At 35.8% G+C, this 14,461-nt stretch overlaps 1 protein-coding gene across 1 annotated transcript in view; it reads right to left on the bottom strand.

The window, feature by feature from the left end:
• LOC121430534 overlaps positions 1 to 7,133 on the bottom strand; it is a 48,163-nt gene extending 41,030 nt beyond the window's left edge. The window contains exon 1 of the mRNA XM_041627829.1: positions 6,833 to 7,133. The gene's annotated coding sequence lies outside the window, so the exon portion shown is untranslated. The remainder of the gene's footprint in view (positions 1 to 6,832) is intronic.
• Between the last annotated feature and the right edge of the window lie 7,328 nt (positions 7,134 to 14,461).

Below are 14,461 nucleotides of genomic sequence, written 5' to 3'. Positions count from 1 at the left end.
TTTCATGATGAGAATATGGAATTCTTTCCCATAAAATGGAATCAAACTCCTGATATTTGGCTTGTGACTTTTAAAGAATGACAATTTTGTCTTCTGGTGGTGCTCATTGAAGCACGACACAAAGGCATGGTCACACCATGGACTTTTTACGAATGGTCACACCGCCCGAGCGTTGTTGGAGCGGTCGTGGAGCGGAGAGAAAAAAATCATCACCGCTCGCTCCCTTTCACCATTTTCGATTTCTATTGTTTTATTTTGTTTTCGATTTTTTATTTTTTCCCCAAATTTTGTGAGCGAAATTCGACCCTCTTTCCCTTCCGCTCCACGACCGCTCCAACAACGCTCGGGCGGTGTGACCAGGCCTTAAAATAAGCCCTTAACATTCACTTGGAGGGTAGCTTATACATATATAACTGGGCGTTGTGGCGTGCGCCTGTAATCCAAGCTATGTGGGGAAGTTACAAATTGATGCAGCGGTTCGAGCCCTGGTCACGTCTTTCGGATGGTGACGTTAAAGGTCGGTCCCAGACGTAAATAATCATATCTGATTGATACACGTCTGACAAAACTCAAATACACACACACACTCTCTCTCAAATACACATGTACAATTACCTACACGCGCATGTAAAAATAGATTAAAAACTCCCAGTGGTTCAGAAATATTTAAGGGGGAGGGGACTTACTTTTTGTGTATAGTTTGCTGAATATTCTATTCATTGTCACCAAATGTCGCCATCATATCATCGAGCCCAATCATGAAATATATTTATGAAAATATTTAGTACGATGATCATGCTCATACTTTCTTTCTCTGCAACAATATTATACTTGCAAATGTTTACGAAAAATGCACTTGCTTTATTTCGTGTAATCATGGTATGTTAAACATCATCGAACAGAATATTCACGATAACAAATTTGTAGCAAAATTGATATGATGGACTGTGTATGTGATTCCTCTATTAATAATGCAATACAATAATATTCTGATAAATTGAGTCTATTATAAAATGTACGCCTGTTGACTCCACTGTTGTAGACCTTATAGTCGATTTGACAGTCTCATAGGCTCAATACACCAACCTAGAAATGTTCTTTCCGATGAAGTTTTTTTCTTGATTCGTGTTCCTATGGGGTCCTAGAACAAATTCAGCTTGGTTGCCAAAAGTTGCCGTTTGGGCAATTTTGCTAATTAGCATAAATCCAAAATGGCCGCCAGATGCCATCTTGAAAACCTAACTTTTGAACCCCTGTCCACAAAATGATGAGTAATGACTCGTTTTAGGGGTTTAGAGATGTGTAGAACCGATTTCTGTAATCATTTTTGCAATATAAGGTCATCTTCAGGTCAAATCCAAGATGGCCGCCAGATGCCATCTTGAAAAATTGACTTTTGATCCCCTTGCCCCAGAATGACGAGTAATACCTCTGTTTAGGGGTTTTGGCGTGTGCAGAATCTCTTTCTGCTTTCTATTTTGCAATATAATGTTATCTTCAGGTCAAATCCAAGATGGCCGCCATATGAAGCCATCTTGAAATATCAACTTTTGAACCCTTTTGCCCCAGAATCAAGAATAATAACTCTATTCGTGAGTCATTTGGTATGTTGATACAATTCATGCTGTAATTTTGCATAAAGGATAATCTTCAGATCAAATCCAAGATGGCCGCCAACCGCCATCTTGAAAAATTACTTTCCGAGGGTTATACGTGTTAGATCTAATTTCAGTAAGAATACTCATTTCTTTCATTAATACTAAGTTTTTGTCAAAGAATGATGAATAATCCCTCTTTTCGTGAGTTATTTGGTATGCTGATTCCATTTCTGTTAATAATTTTGCAATATAGGATCATCTCCAGGTCAAAATAATCCAACAGGACCACTAAACGCCATATTAAAAAAAAAAACTACTTCCGAGATTATTGAACATGAAGAAGTGCTCTCCCTAATAAGGTTGTTGTTATATGTATTGGAGCTCATGTAAGGAGATTTCAGTGAGAATGATTCATTTCTTTTAATCACTCCATTTTTAGTTCGAGGTCAAGTCATGTCTAATATGGTGAGATGGTTGATAGATTTCGTCATTAACCGCTTACTTTAGAATGAAACCATTCAAGGTTTGGGCTATGATTTCGGGAGTTTTGATCCTTTTTTATTTCTGTGCAATCATGCTTTTCCAGTGAAATGACTTTAAAGTATTATTTAAATAAAAAAGTGATTTCTCGGTAATATTAAGAAAAAATAGTTAACTTATTAACTTCCTTTATAATTATTATTAGACTTTTCCTCCTGACAAGAGCCATTGACTTGGTCAGCAGGAGTGCACTTTTTAGCCTCCTGCAGAAGATAGGCTCCCCCAAAACTGTTCCACGGTCAGGATTGTTCTCATTCGTGAAATGTTTTACGGAAACGATGTCGCCCTGCCTCTCAAGAAGTGGGAGTACAAGACCTAGTCATACATAACAGCTGCCTGTCCTGTGCATGTTAAGGGTTTGGATCATCCATCAGCCTTTGAGACAGTCAGAAATCCTGATAGACTCAAGACACCGACTGTCCTCCAAATACACACTCGTCTGGTTGTGGTGGACCCCTCACCTACCTTGGACCGACTACATGTCTCTTGCCCCCTTTCACAGGACAAGCATAGGGATTGTAAAATCTGTCACAGTCATGGCCAAGCTCCTGCACGGAAATAAGTCCTGGAAAACGTACGCAGACCAAGAAAAGTGGCGAAACACCTTCCATGTCAGCTGCCTCGGACGTATCATGCACGTCAAATGGCAGGACTAAGTGAAAAATGCAGAGGCCCTTTAGCATATGCTGGCATCAAAAGCTTATTCTCGCTCCTTAGTCAAGGGCACCTCAGGTGGTTGGGGCATGTTTGCCGCATGAAACCTTGGCGAATCCAAGAAGGGAATCGCCAAGGTAAGGTGAGCTATGTGATTGGTCTCACCCCATCGGTAGATCACACCTCCGTTATAAAGACACCTGCAAACGTGACATAAAACTTGCCGGCATAGACACTTACACTTATGAAAGTGTAGATGATAGTCGCCATTCTATGGAGAGCTACTAAGTACAGGGGTCAAGATGTCAGAAAATAATTGGAATGCTAAATTGGCAGGCCAAAGGCCTAGGAGGAAGGCTAGGGCAGCATATCTATATAAACGTGTCTCAGCGCCATCCTCCTTCATCTGTAAAAATTTGCTCTAGAGACTGCCACTCTAGAGTGGAGCTCTATAGTCACTCTCGAAAATGTAAGGCCGAGCGCTACACCATCGTCTTTTAAGGCGAACTGATGCCTACCAATCATTGGACACATTGATTTAGAAAAAAATATTGATAAAACACTTTCAAATTCAAATCAGACCCTAAAAGCCTCTTCAGTATAAAGGTATGGATGGACCTTAAAAAATAAAAATACACTCGGAATGGATCATGGCCCAAACCTGCAGAGGATTCATTCTAAGTTGAGCAATTAATGTTGAAATCTGACATCTAAGATGTAACTTCACTTGACTTTGAACTTGAGAATTGATAAAAGAAATATGTATTCTTACTGAAATCCCTTTACATTAGTTCTAACACGTATAAGCCTCGGACAGTAATTTTTCAAGATGGCGGTTGGCGGCCATCTTGGATTTGATCTGAAGATTATCCTTTGTGCAAAATAACTGCATGAATTGAATCATCATAACAAATGACTCATGAATAGAGTTATTATTCATAATTCTGGGGCAAAGTGTTCAACAATTGATATTTCAAGATGGCGTCATATGGCGGCCATCTTGGATTTGACCTGAAGATGAGATTATATTGCAAAATAGACAGCAGAAATGGATTCTGCACACCCCAAAACCCCTAAATAGAGGTATTACTCGTCATTCTGGAGCAAGGGGAACAAAAGTCAATTTTCAAGATGGCATCTGGCGGCCATCTTGGATTTGACCTGAAGATGACCTTATATTGCAAAAATGATTACAGAAATCGGTTCTACACATCTCTAAACCCCTAAAACGAGTCATTACTCATCATTTTGTGGACAGGGGTTCAAAAGTTAGGTTTTCAAGATGGCATCTGGCGGCCATTTTGGATTTATGCTAATTAGCAAAATTGCCCAAACGGCAACTTTTGGCAACCAAGCTGAATTTGTTCTAGGACCCCATAGGAACACGAATCAAGAAAAAAACTTCATCGGAAAGAACATTTCTAGGTTCGGAAAATGTCAAATCGACTATAAGTATCAAGAGAATAATCACTGTGGGACTATCGGTTACAATGCAACACAGCTACAATACGCTTCGTGAAGTTGTTTAAACTAAGGTCAAGTTCATCAACAAAACGGTTGCTTTGGATAAATAAAAAAAAATGCTAGTAGAGCAAATATAAGACTGAAGATTTTTTTAAAAAAGATAAATTTTTGCTTAATCTTTCACGAAAGAGTTTAACAACATGTTTAACGCACATCCTCGATATAAGGGACCCGATAAATTGCGATGGTGTCATCCAATCAATATTTCTTCTCTATTAAGTATTGTTAATGTTAGGGAGTTTGTTTTTTTTACTCGTAATAATGTGAAATGAGTTTTGATTTCTTCCTGAATATGTGGAATTGTTATTTTTACAACATTGTAAAGCATGGACATATTGTACATTTCATCAATTAAAATTCGAAATAAAAGTTATTGTTTGACATTATTCAATTTAATATTATTTTGCATACCACTCTGTTGCACTTATATTTTGTGAAAATAAGCACAATTTCACAATTCGATTACTTTCTTATCACATTGTGACATTTTCAGCGTTTTGTTAGCTTTTTCTTTGTCGGAAGAACGCAAAATTTAAAAATTAATGTACTTTGGTTATAATTAGCATTGATCTTTTATTTCCTTTTATTCGTCTCAATCTTATCAATGCTGCATAATTATCTCAAACTCACTAATCATCGATTTGTTATTATGCTCGGTATCATCTTTTATTGAAGTTATTATACTACATATATATCATACTACTTTGAGCAATTTCACATATCACAATGTAGGATCATAGGCAGGACAAATCCCCCCTAAATAGATGGAGGGGGCTGTCCCCCTAAAACAAAGAGAGAAAGTAAGAAAGGTCGAAAGAAATGAAGAAAGACTTAAACTCTCTAACTTTTCATGTCAAAAAATATATAACATAATTATCTCGCGCATCGCGCGCTCGCATAAATTGTTTAATCAGACACTCATCATGTTCTTCATAATTACCAAAACTGAATAAAATTTCAAGATCTAAAGCTAAAAAAATTCAGCTTACGCCTCGGCTGCTCGCTATACATTATCATGTTTATGTTTATCAAAAGAAAATAGAATCTTGTGTTTCATGGTCTTAGTTTTCTTCATTTTCTATTTTATACTAGCAATCAGGATTTGGAGAAAAAAAAACAATATTCATTGTATTGTTTCTGCAGATCAATTTTTCCTCTCATTCACAGCAAGGATTTTCTTATTGTCTCAAAAATCGAAGAGAAAATATAATACTTGTTCAAAGTAAATTAAAATTACATAGAACAATGACAGGACGCTATATGCATCAGCTGAATTAAAGAGATTGCATACATCATGCTTAGATGCAATACTCTAATTGATGCAGAAATAAAGAAATGAGAGTAAGTTGACATGTCCTCATATCATTTGACCTTCTTGTTTCCTCGATGCCTTTAACACCATCATCTTCATGGACACAAATGTAGTATTACACAAAGATCGTATGCACAAGGATGTGAGAATGATTGATGCAGAGATAGACAAATATAAAAGCAAATTGAATAAAAAGTTAACCTTTTGGCCCCTTGATGACCTTTGACCTCATCATATTTCAGACCACACATGTACCCAGGGATCATTTGAGCCAAGTGTGAGCAAAATTGATGCAGAAATTAAGAATCGAGAGCAAGTTGAACAAGAACTTATAAAAAAAGATGGACATTATGACCTCATATCATTTAACCTTTTTACCCCCTAGATGACCTATGACCCATTAAGGCCATCATTCTCATGGACACACCCAGTGATAATATGTACTAAGTGTAAACATAATTGATTAAGAAATGAATAAGTCACTGCAAGTTGAACCTTTTTTTGACAGACATGACCAACAGACTAACGGACCTACAGGAAAAGTAAATCACTAGGTTTCTGCTGAACTTCGTTTAGGTGAAACAAACTGAAAAAAAATCACCACTTTATTCAGTGCAGGTTTGAATGCAGTTGGAAAACACTCTGTCCATCGGAAAGGAGGCAAATGTTGGTCCCGTGTACAGGAGAGTCACGACCTATGCACTTTAAAACCAATACACTATTCGTCAAAGAGTACGCCCGGTGTATTGCACCTGCCAGTCACAGCAAACTTCAGGTCAAGTCTATCTTAACGTTATACCATAATAATCTACATAAATATTGTGGGCATTAACAGAATGATAATACAAGACAATTGTCATGAGCATGATGAGTGATGAGCAAAAAGGATAAAGAGAAAGGATGAGCAAATGGAATTTGTTATGATTTTTGGTGGTTATTATTGTATTATTTATTTGTATTAATTCTTTCATACTTGTTCCTTCCTACTTGTAGATATCCTTAATTTGAAAGTGCATGGTATACGAAATATCTGCACATAGAGTCCATTGTAGAAATGTTTTACTTGCACTGTACACGCAACACTTGACAAGCACAAGGTACATAGTACGCCAGTGGTGGACTGTACCAGACTGGAAGAAGAAGAAGAAGAAGATATACTTCACATAAGATCTAAATGCATGTCAATTCAAGATACATTACTTACAATGATTACGATCAAGGTAACTGAGGTTTGTCTGGATGACAGTTCGAATCACTCTCCAGCTCTGTTCATCATCTTGCCTCTAGCTTACAATCGTTTTACAAGATCATTCACAGCACGACTGGTTAGCTCAACAGCATAGTCTGACAATTTTATATTGCTATTCATTTTCAGAGCATCTACAGCGATCATTCTGTTCGGGGAAACCGTGTTGCTACTTGGAATATGTAGGCCTTATTAATGCAAAGTTCTTCATATATATTCAAAGGGGCCGAATAATGGACTTGCGTCATCCATGGTGTACGCAAACAACTCTGATGGGATTCTTTGTCTGGAGTCATTGAGGTGTGGTTCTCAAAGCAGACGACAGTCGGTCAAATAACCATGTACATGTTCAATGAATCTGATCTGTATCAAAGGCAGCTATAGGACCATTGGGCGTTATTTCATCGAAATCAGACAAAACATTTATAGCAGTTTCTTCATTTCATTTCGCACGATCTCGATGAAGCATGTATATATTGATGTTACACTAAAAGGCTAGAAGCAATGGGCATATCTTTTCTTCATATTGCGGTTAGGCTCATTCAATTACGAGAACAACATCAACAGTAATGCAATACAAGTAAATATCAAAGAACAAAAGTAAATAATTACAGAATCATATACATACATGTAATACATGCACTTACATTATGGGACATTGCAACTAACATTATAATGAAACAAGATGAAAAAGAATCGCGGGGACCTACTAAGAAGCTTCGCTTGTAGGCCATAGGCCACCAGAATGTTATTAACTTACATAATCACGTAAAACCTATGACAACAAGCAAACAAAAATGTGAAGCACAGCAAATTTGAGAAATTAGTTTTAATATACATATAAAATTTGAAAAAATCTAACAAATTCTATGTGACCAAATAAAATAATCTGAAATTAAACGACATTTAAATTCGTCATGTGGACGAATTAGGTGGTCTGTCAAACGGACATAATCAAACTGATATAGAAAGATAGATAGGTAGATAGGTAGGTAGGTAGATAGATAGATAGAAAGATAGATAGATCATGTAGACAGATAGTTAAACAGATATGTAGATTGATAGATGTAGACAGATAGATAGATAGATAGAAAGAAAGATAGATAGATAGAAAGATAGATAGATCATGTAGACAGATAGTTAGACAGATAGGTAGATTGATAGATGTAGATAGATAGATAGATAGATAGATAGGGAAAGAAAGGGAGAATGACAGACATATTGCAAATCACACCATGGATGAAGAGAGTGTGTCATGAAAGAAAGTTAATGTATCAGATATGGTTGTAAATCATAAATAGTGAAACAAATCAAAGAAATCAAGAGAGAGGGGGAGAGATAGATAGATAGATAATGATTGATGACAAATATTAAGATGATGATGATGATGAACAGCACATAATTATTCAAACGGATCAATACATATCAGATTCAATGATAAAAAGATAGACAGAGAGACATTTATATTTGGATATTTTAGTAACTTATCAACTGCATGATACCGGAGCAGTTTGAGCAATGTATACTAATGTATCGTCGATAGAGGCCTGGGAAAATCAAATGGTGAAGATGTCGGTGTAAAATGTAGAGATGAATGACATGTCCAATAGCATGAATAGATGTAAATGAGAGAAACTCACAAAAAGTTAACAAACTTAACATAAATTTAGTGTTCACGATAAATATAATGAAACTACAAAACTTACATTGTTCATTGTACCTTTTTGGAAAGGTTCAACTTGCGCATATAAGGTGCAGAATTGCACCACAAAGGTTCTTATTTGCACCTTCATGATAAGTACAAAGTTGTACCTTTCCGAGAAAAAAAAACTAGCTTGTACCGTAATTTAGTTTTTAGTATTTAGTTTTTTCTGAAGTTTCATTTTAATTTTCCCTATACAGTTTAGTTCGGTTTATTGTCTGGAGTTATTGAGGTGTGATTCTCAAAGCAGACGACAGTCGGTCAAATTACCATGTACATAATCTGACCTACAACAGTGGCAGCTATAGGACCAGTGGGTGTAATTTCATCGGAATCAGACAAAACATTTATGGCAGCTTCTTCATTTCATTTTGCACGATCTCGATGAAGTATTTATATTCATTTTACACTAAAAGATTGGCATTTCTTTTATTCATATTGTAGGCCTAGTAATGAATGAATGAATGATTCTTTATTTCGTTCAATTTCGATAACAACATCAACAGCAAATCTTTACAATACTAGCAAAGAACAAAGTAAATACTTACAGAATATTATATATAACACATGCACCTATATTATCACGGAACATAGCAACCAGCCTTAATGAGACAAGATGGAAAAGAAACGTGATGACCTACTTACTAGTAGGCCATAGCCCATAGGCCACCAGAATGTCAAAACTTACATAATCAATCATTTCAAACTTATGAGAACAAGCAAAGAAAATGTGAAGCAAACAAAATTTGAGTAAATATCCAAAGTATTGATATACATATCTAAAAGTTTTTTAAAAATCATAAAATTCTATTAGACCTTATAAAAATAAACTAATCTGAAATTCAACGAGATTTAATTCGTCATGCGGACGAATAAGATGGTCTGTCAGACGGACATATCTAAACAGATAAAAAAGATAGATATATAATTTTTGATGATAATAAAATATGATGATGATGATGATAAATATTAAGATGATGATGAACATCACACAATTATTTAAACAGATCAATAGATATCAGATTGAAAGATAAATAGATAGACAGACAATAGACATTTATATTTGGATAACTTAGTAACTCATCAACTGATTTGATGTACCCATAGATCATGATAACGCAACATGTACCGTCGACAGAGGCCTGGATAAAATCAAATGGTGAAGAAATCGGTGCAAAATGTAGAGATGAATGACATGTCCAAGAGATGTAAATGAGAGAAACTCACAAAAAAAGAATTAACAGAGAGGGTATTATTATTTTCATAGAACTAATGTTCACAATAAATACAATGAAACGAACAAAACTGTACCTTTTTGGAAATAGGTGCAACTTGCGCATATAAAGGTGCAGAATTGCACCCCAAAGGTTCTTGTATTATTTGCACCATCAAGAGACGTACAAGGATGTACCTTTCCAATAAGATACAAAGTTGCACGGTAAAGGTCCACAATGTGCTGCACTCAAACCAGGTGAGGTTATTGGGTACCGGTAGGAAGTAATTCCTTAAAAAGCTGTGTGCGCTATGAACGCCTAGCTTAGCCGGGTAATATAGGAGCGCCTTGAGCACCTAACAAGGTGGATATGTGCGCAATATAAATACCCTATATTATTATTATTATTATTATTAAAGGTGCTCCAAGTGTGACATCTAGTCTGCATCTTTAAAGGTTGGAACTATTAAGATATATTTTCACCGATATACGTACTATCCCGTGGGTACGCCCAGCCGAGTGTGCGCGCAAAACCGAGAACCTGATTACTCCGAGGAAAAATCAGGTTCTCGGTTTTGCGCGCACACTCGGCTGGGCGTATGCACATGATAGTAGTATATCGGTGAAATTGTGAAAATATATAGATTCTATTAAAATCGTCTAGAACTAGACTACTATTAAGACTGGGCGTTGTGGCGTGCGCCTGTAATCCAAGCTGTGGGGCAGTTACAAATTGATGGAGAGATTCGAGGTTCGATCCCTGGTCACGTCTTTCGGATGGTGACGTTAAAGGTCGGTCCCAGACGTAAATAATCATATCTGATTGATACACGTCTGACAAAACTCAAAAATACACACACACACACACACACATCCAACTTGCCTCGGTTTTCCTTCCAGGATGCCACCGTGCCTGGCCGTCCACTTCATCAATCTGGCCAAATTTTCAGATGGTTGCGGAATTCTTCTGCGATGCACATATAATCCTCGGAGTCAGTGATTTCTAACGCTTCCTTTAAAGGGATGGTCCGAGCTGATAATGTATTTATATCTTAGTAAATAGAGTAAAATCCACAGAGCAAAATGCTGAAAATTTAATAAAAATCGGAAAAAATAACAAAGTTATTGAATTTTAAAGTTTAACAATATTTTGTGAAAACGGTTATATACACATCGTCATTAGCATTCATTATAGGATGGCTGATGATGTCACACCCCCACTTTTCCTTTTCTTTTGTTATTACATAAAATCATTATTGTTTCATTTTATCATACATGTGTAAATGATGTGTCTCCATTATGATGAAATAAGTTGCGGCAATAAATAACTTGTGCACTTAATCAGTTGCCGATCCAATTGTGTTAATTCTTGAGAGAAAAGCTTTTTTTAATTATATAATAAAATACAGAAGAACAAGTGGGGACATGACATCATCAGCCCACATTATGCATATTCATAAAGACATGCCTAGAACTGTTCCACTGGAATAATGCAAATCTTTAAAATTCAATAAATTTGTTATTGTTATCCGATTTTGATCAAATGTTCTGAATTTTCCTTTGTGAGTTTTACTCTTTTTTTAATAGTTCCAGCCTGGACCATCCCTTTAATTCCGCAATAATTAATTGGCACAAACAGAAAAATAAAATGATGGATCGCGTGTACGGGGTAACACACCTCTACAGTGCATATAATGATAATAATAATACTCAATATTTATAACGCGCTTTTCCCAAATGGCCCAAAGCGCTCACAATTTCAATTGACATATTTATACAAACAAAAATCAGAATGATATATTTTTATAATGAAGGTAATTGCCTAGAACAAGAGAGTTTTAAGGGACTTCTTAAAGGACTTAGGACTTGATTGTTGGGAATTGTCTTATTGCGAGAGGGAGCTTGTTCCATTCCATAGAGGACGCAATGGTGAATGTTCTATCTCCAGTCTGTTTTCTTTTTGTTGGATATGTTAATTTAAGTGGGTCTTCAGAGGATCTAGTTTTCTACCTGGGACATAAATTTCTAAACAATCAGACAGGTATTTTGGGGCTTGTTTATAGAGTGATCTGTATACAAGGAGTAGTATATAACATAAAGCGGGACAGGTTTGAAAAGTCCATATTTTTTGTTTTAAATTATGATATCTATATTTTGGTGTCAATAGGTGCTCTTATCCTTCAAATGCCATTAAAATAATTTAATTTCGTTCATGCTTGAACGAACACGGAATGTTTTTGCATGGGGTTAAAAAGGAGGCTTGCGCCCAAATGGCATAAAATTGTAAATACGATGGTCGGACTTCTTGCTAATCAGCAGAACTCCTCTTAACCTTTTCATTATCTTTGCCATAATTTTCGAATTGTGCGGTCAAAATTCACTTCCAAATCTACTTATATGCTTGAATATATTTCTTGTTGTTCGTTTTTAATATGTTCTCTTTTAGCTTTGAATATTCCTTCTTTAGGTAAGAATTTTTTTTTAACTGAAGTATGGAAGAGCGTGTTTTTTTCAAATCCTTTCATTGTGTGCTATAAGGTTATGGTGGCTTTGAACAGTGGCATACTGATGGGTGGGGGCTCGGGTTGCTTCCACCCTCCCCCCACCAAATAAAAAAAAGTCATGACCAAGAAAAAAAAGTTGAGAGAAAAATAACAGAAAACGAAATATGATATCATTATCTGAATATTATGTCAAAATAAAAAAATTGGATATTTTAATAAAAAAGTGGAAATTTTTGCTTGCTCGCTTCACAGCTTTTTAATACATTTTACCCGATCTGCCATATCTTGCTCCTTCAAAATTAACTCATTACACCATTGCCATTGAAAGACATGAATCCATTCCTATTCGTCCTGTCAAGCATACAATTAAACTTGGTGAAGGATTCAATAACACCTTGAAAATAGAAGTAATGTCTTTTATAGATACCATAACGAATACGAAAATACTTTGACAATGAAAGCATGAAAACAATTGTCCATGCATGCATTATTAGTAAGGTAGATTACTTTAACAGTATGCTATATGGGCTCCCCTCTTCTCAAATTGGGCGTCTTCAGCGAGTACAGAACGCATGTGCACGGCTGATTTGTCAGGGTAGTCAATCTAGATTTTCAAGGATCACCACTGTCTTAAAAGATCTACACTGGCTTCCAGTTCCCCAACAAATATCTTTCAAGATTTTGTTAATTGTATACACGGCACTAAGTGGCCAAGCCCCCATTTATATATTTGAGCTTTTACAAAGAAAAGTTCACAGACACTCTCACAACCTGTGTAGTTCACATGATAATTTGCTTCTTCATATCCCCACTCGTAATACAAAAATAACTTTGGGAGATCGTGCTTTTGCCTGTGCAGCCCCAAAGTTATGGAATGGTTTGCCGTATATGTAGTGAGATCCTGTCCATCAGTAGAAACGTTCAAACTTAAATTAAAAACCTATCTATTCAAATAATTCTCGTACATTTCTTAACCCCCTTTTCTAATTTCATTTTCAAGCATTTCACCAGCTGTAAATTGCAGCGCAGTACAATATATGCACATAGATTCTGCGCTATATAAATCAGTATATATTATCATTATAACATATTTTGTTTCACATAATAAAATGATTTGAATGATTACAAATCCTCCCAATTAATAATGCAAATCTTCTTACTTGGGTTGACAAAAAGTCTTATCTTACTTATGAAGGAAAATTCAAAGGTAATAGAATTTTAAATGAAAAACAAAATAATTCAGGTAAATAAATAAAATTGTAAAAGAAATTTGACAGCATAATTCGAAAGATAATGAAAAGATTAAGAGAAAGTCTGCTGATAAGCCAAAAGACTAATCATCAAATTTCTAATTTCTGCCGTTTTGGCGCAAGCCTCTTTTTGAAACCCCGACAAAAACGTCCCGTGTTCGCTCAAGCATGAACAAAATTAATATTTTTTAATGGCTTTTGAAAGATAAGATCTAAGAGCATCTATTAACATCAAAATATAGATACAATATTTTGAAGAAAAAAATTATAGACTTTTCAAAACTTTCCCGTTTTTTTTATACGCACTGTATAATTGCAACGTTTGGTTCCCCGTATATTAGGATTTACAAAAAGCTTATTGGAACAGTTACTAGAATGACCTTTAACTCTTTGCCAAATGACCTGATTCCCAAAATAGGATTTTTAAACATACTTACACCACTTTTCTTACAATTACTTTTCCCAAAAAGTCATGACAAGCGCACGCAACATGTTTATAAAATTCGAATTATGCAATTTGTTAATTCACCGAACCCCTTCTCACGTACAATTTATATACGTAGATTGTTCCCTGACCCTCAAACTCTTTACGACATTATTTACATGTAGGAGCAATTCCACAAGTGAAAAAGTAGTTTTATTGTCATAACACGTATACAAGACGTACACTCTTACACGCAAACACGAAAAAAATCATTGCCGAGCAGGTTCAATTTTGAGAGCATTTTGATAAGGATGGAGTACATGTTTAACGTTATACTGGAACCTTGACTATACGCGAGGTTAAAACTTGCACCCCAGCCACCCGTTGCACCTTTTCCCACAAACCTGAACCTTTCTTGCACCCCTATTCCTTAGTGTGTATGATATGGGTCTTATTTCAGCTTCATATTCAGGTTAGCCTCAGAACTAAAAACA

This window comes from Lytechinus variegatus, chromosome 17 (assembly GCF_018143015.1).
Source record: "Lytechinus variegatus isolate NC3 chromosome 17, Lvar_3.0, whole genome shotgun sequence".
Taxonomy (NCBI): Eukaryota; Metazoa; Echinodermata; class Echinoidea; order Temnopleuroida; family Toxopneustidae; genus Lytechinus; species Lytechinus variegatus.
Note: the sequence above shows the minus strand (reverse complement) of the source record. Positions and strands in the feature narration are given on the sequence as shown.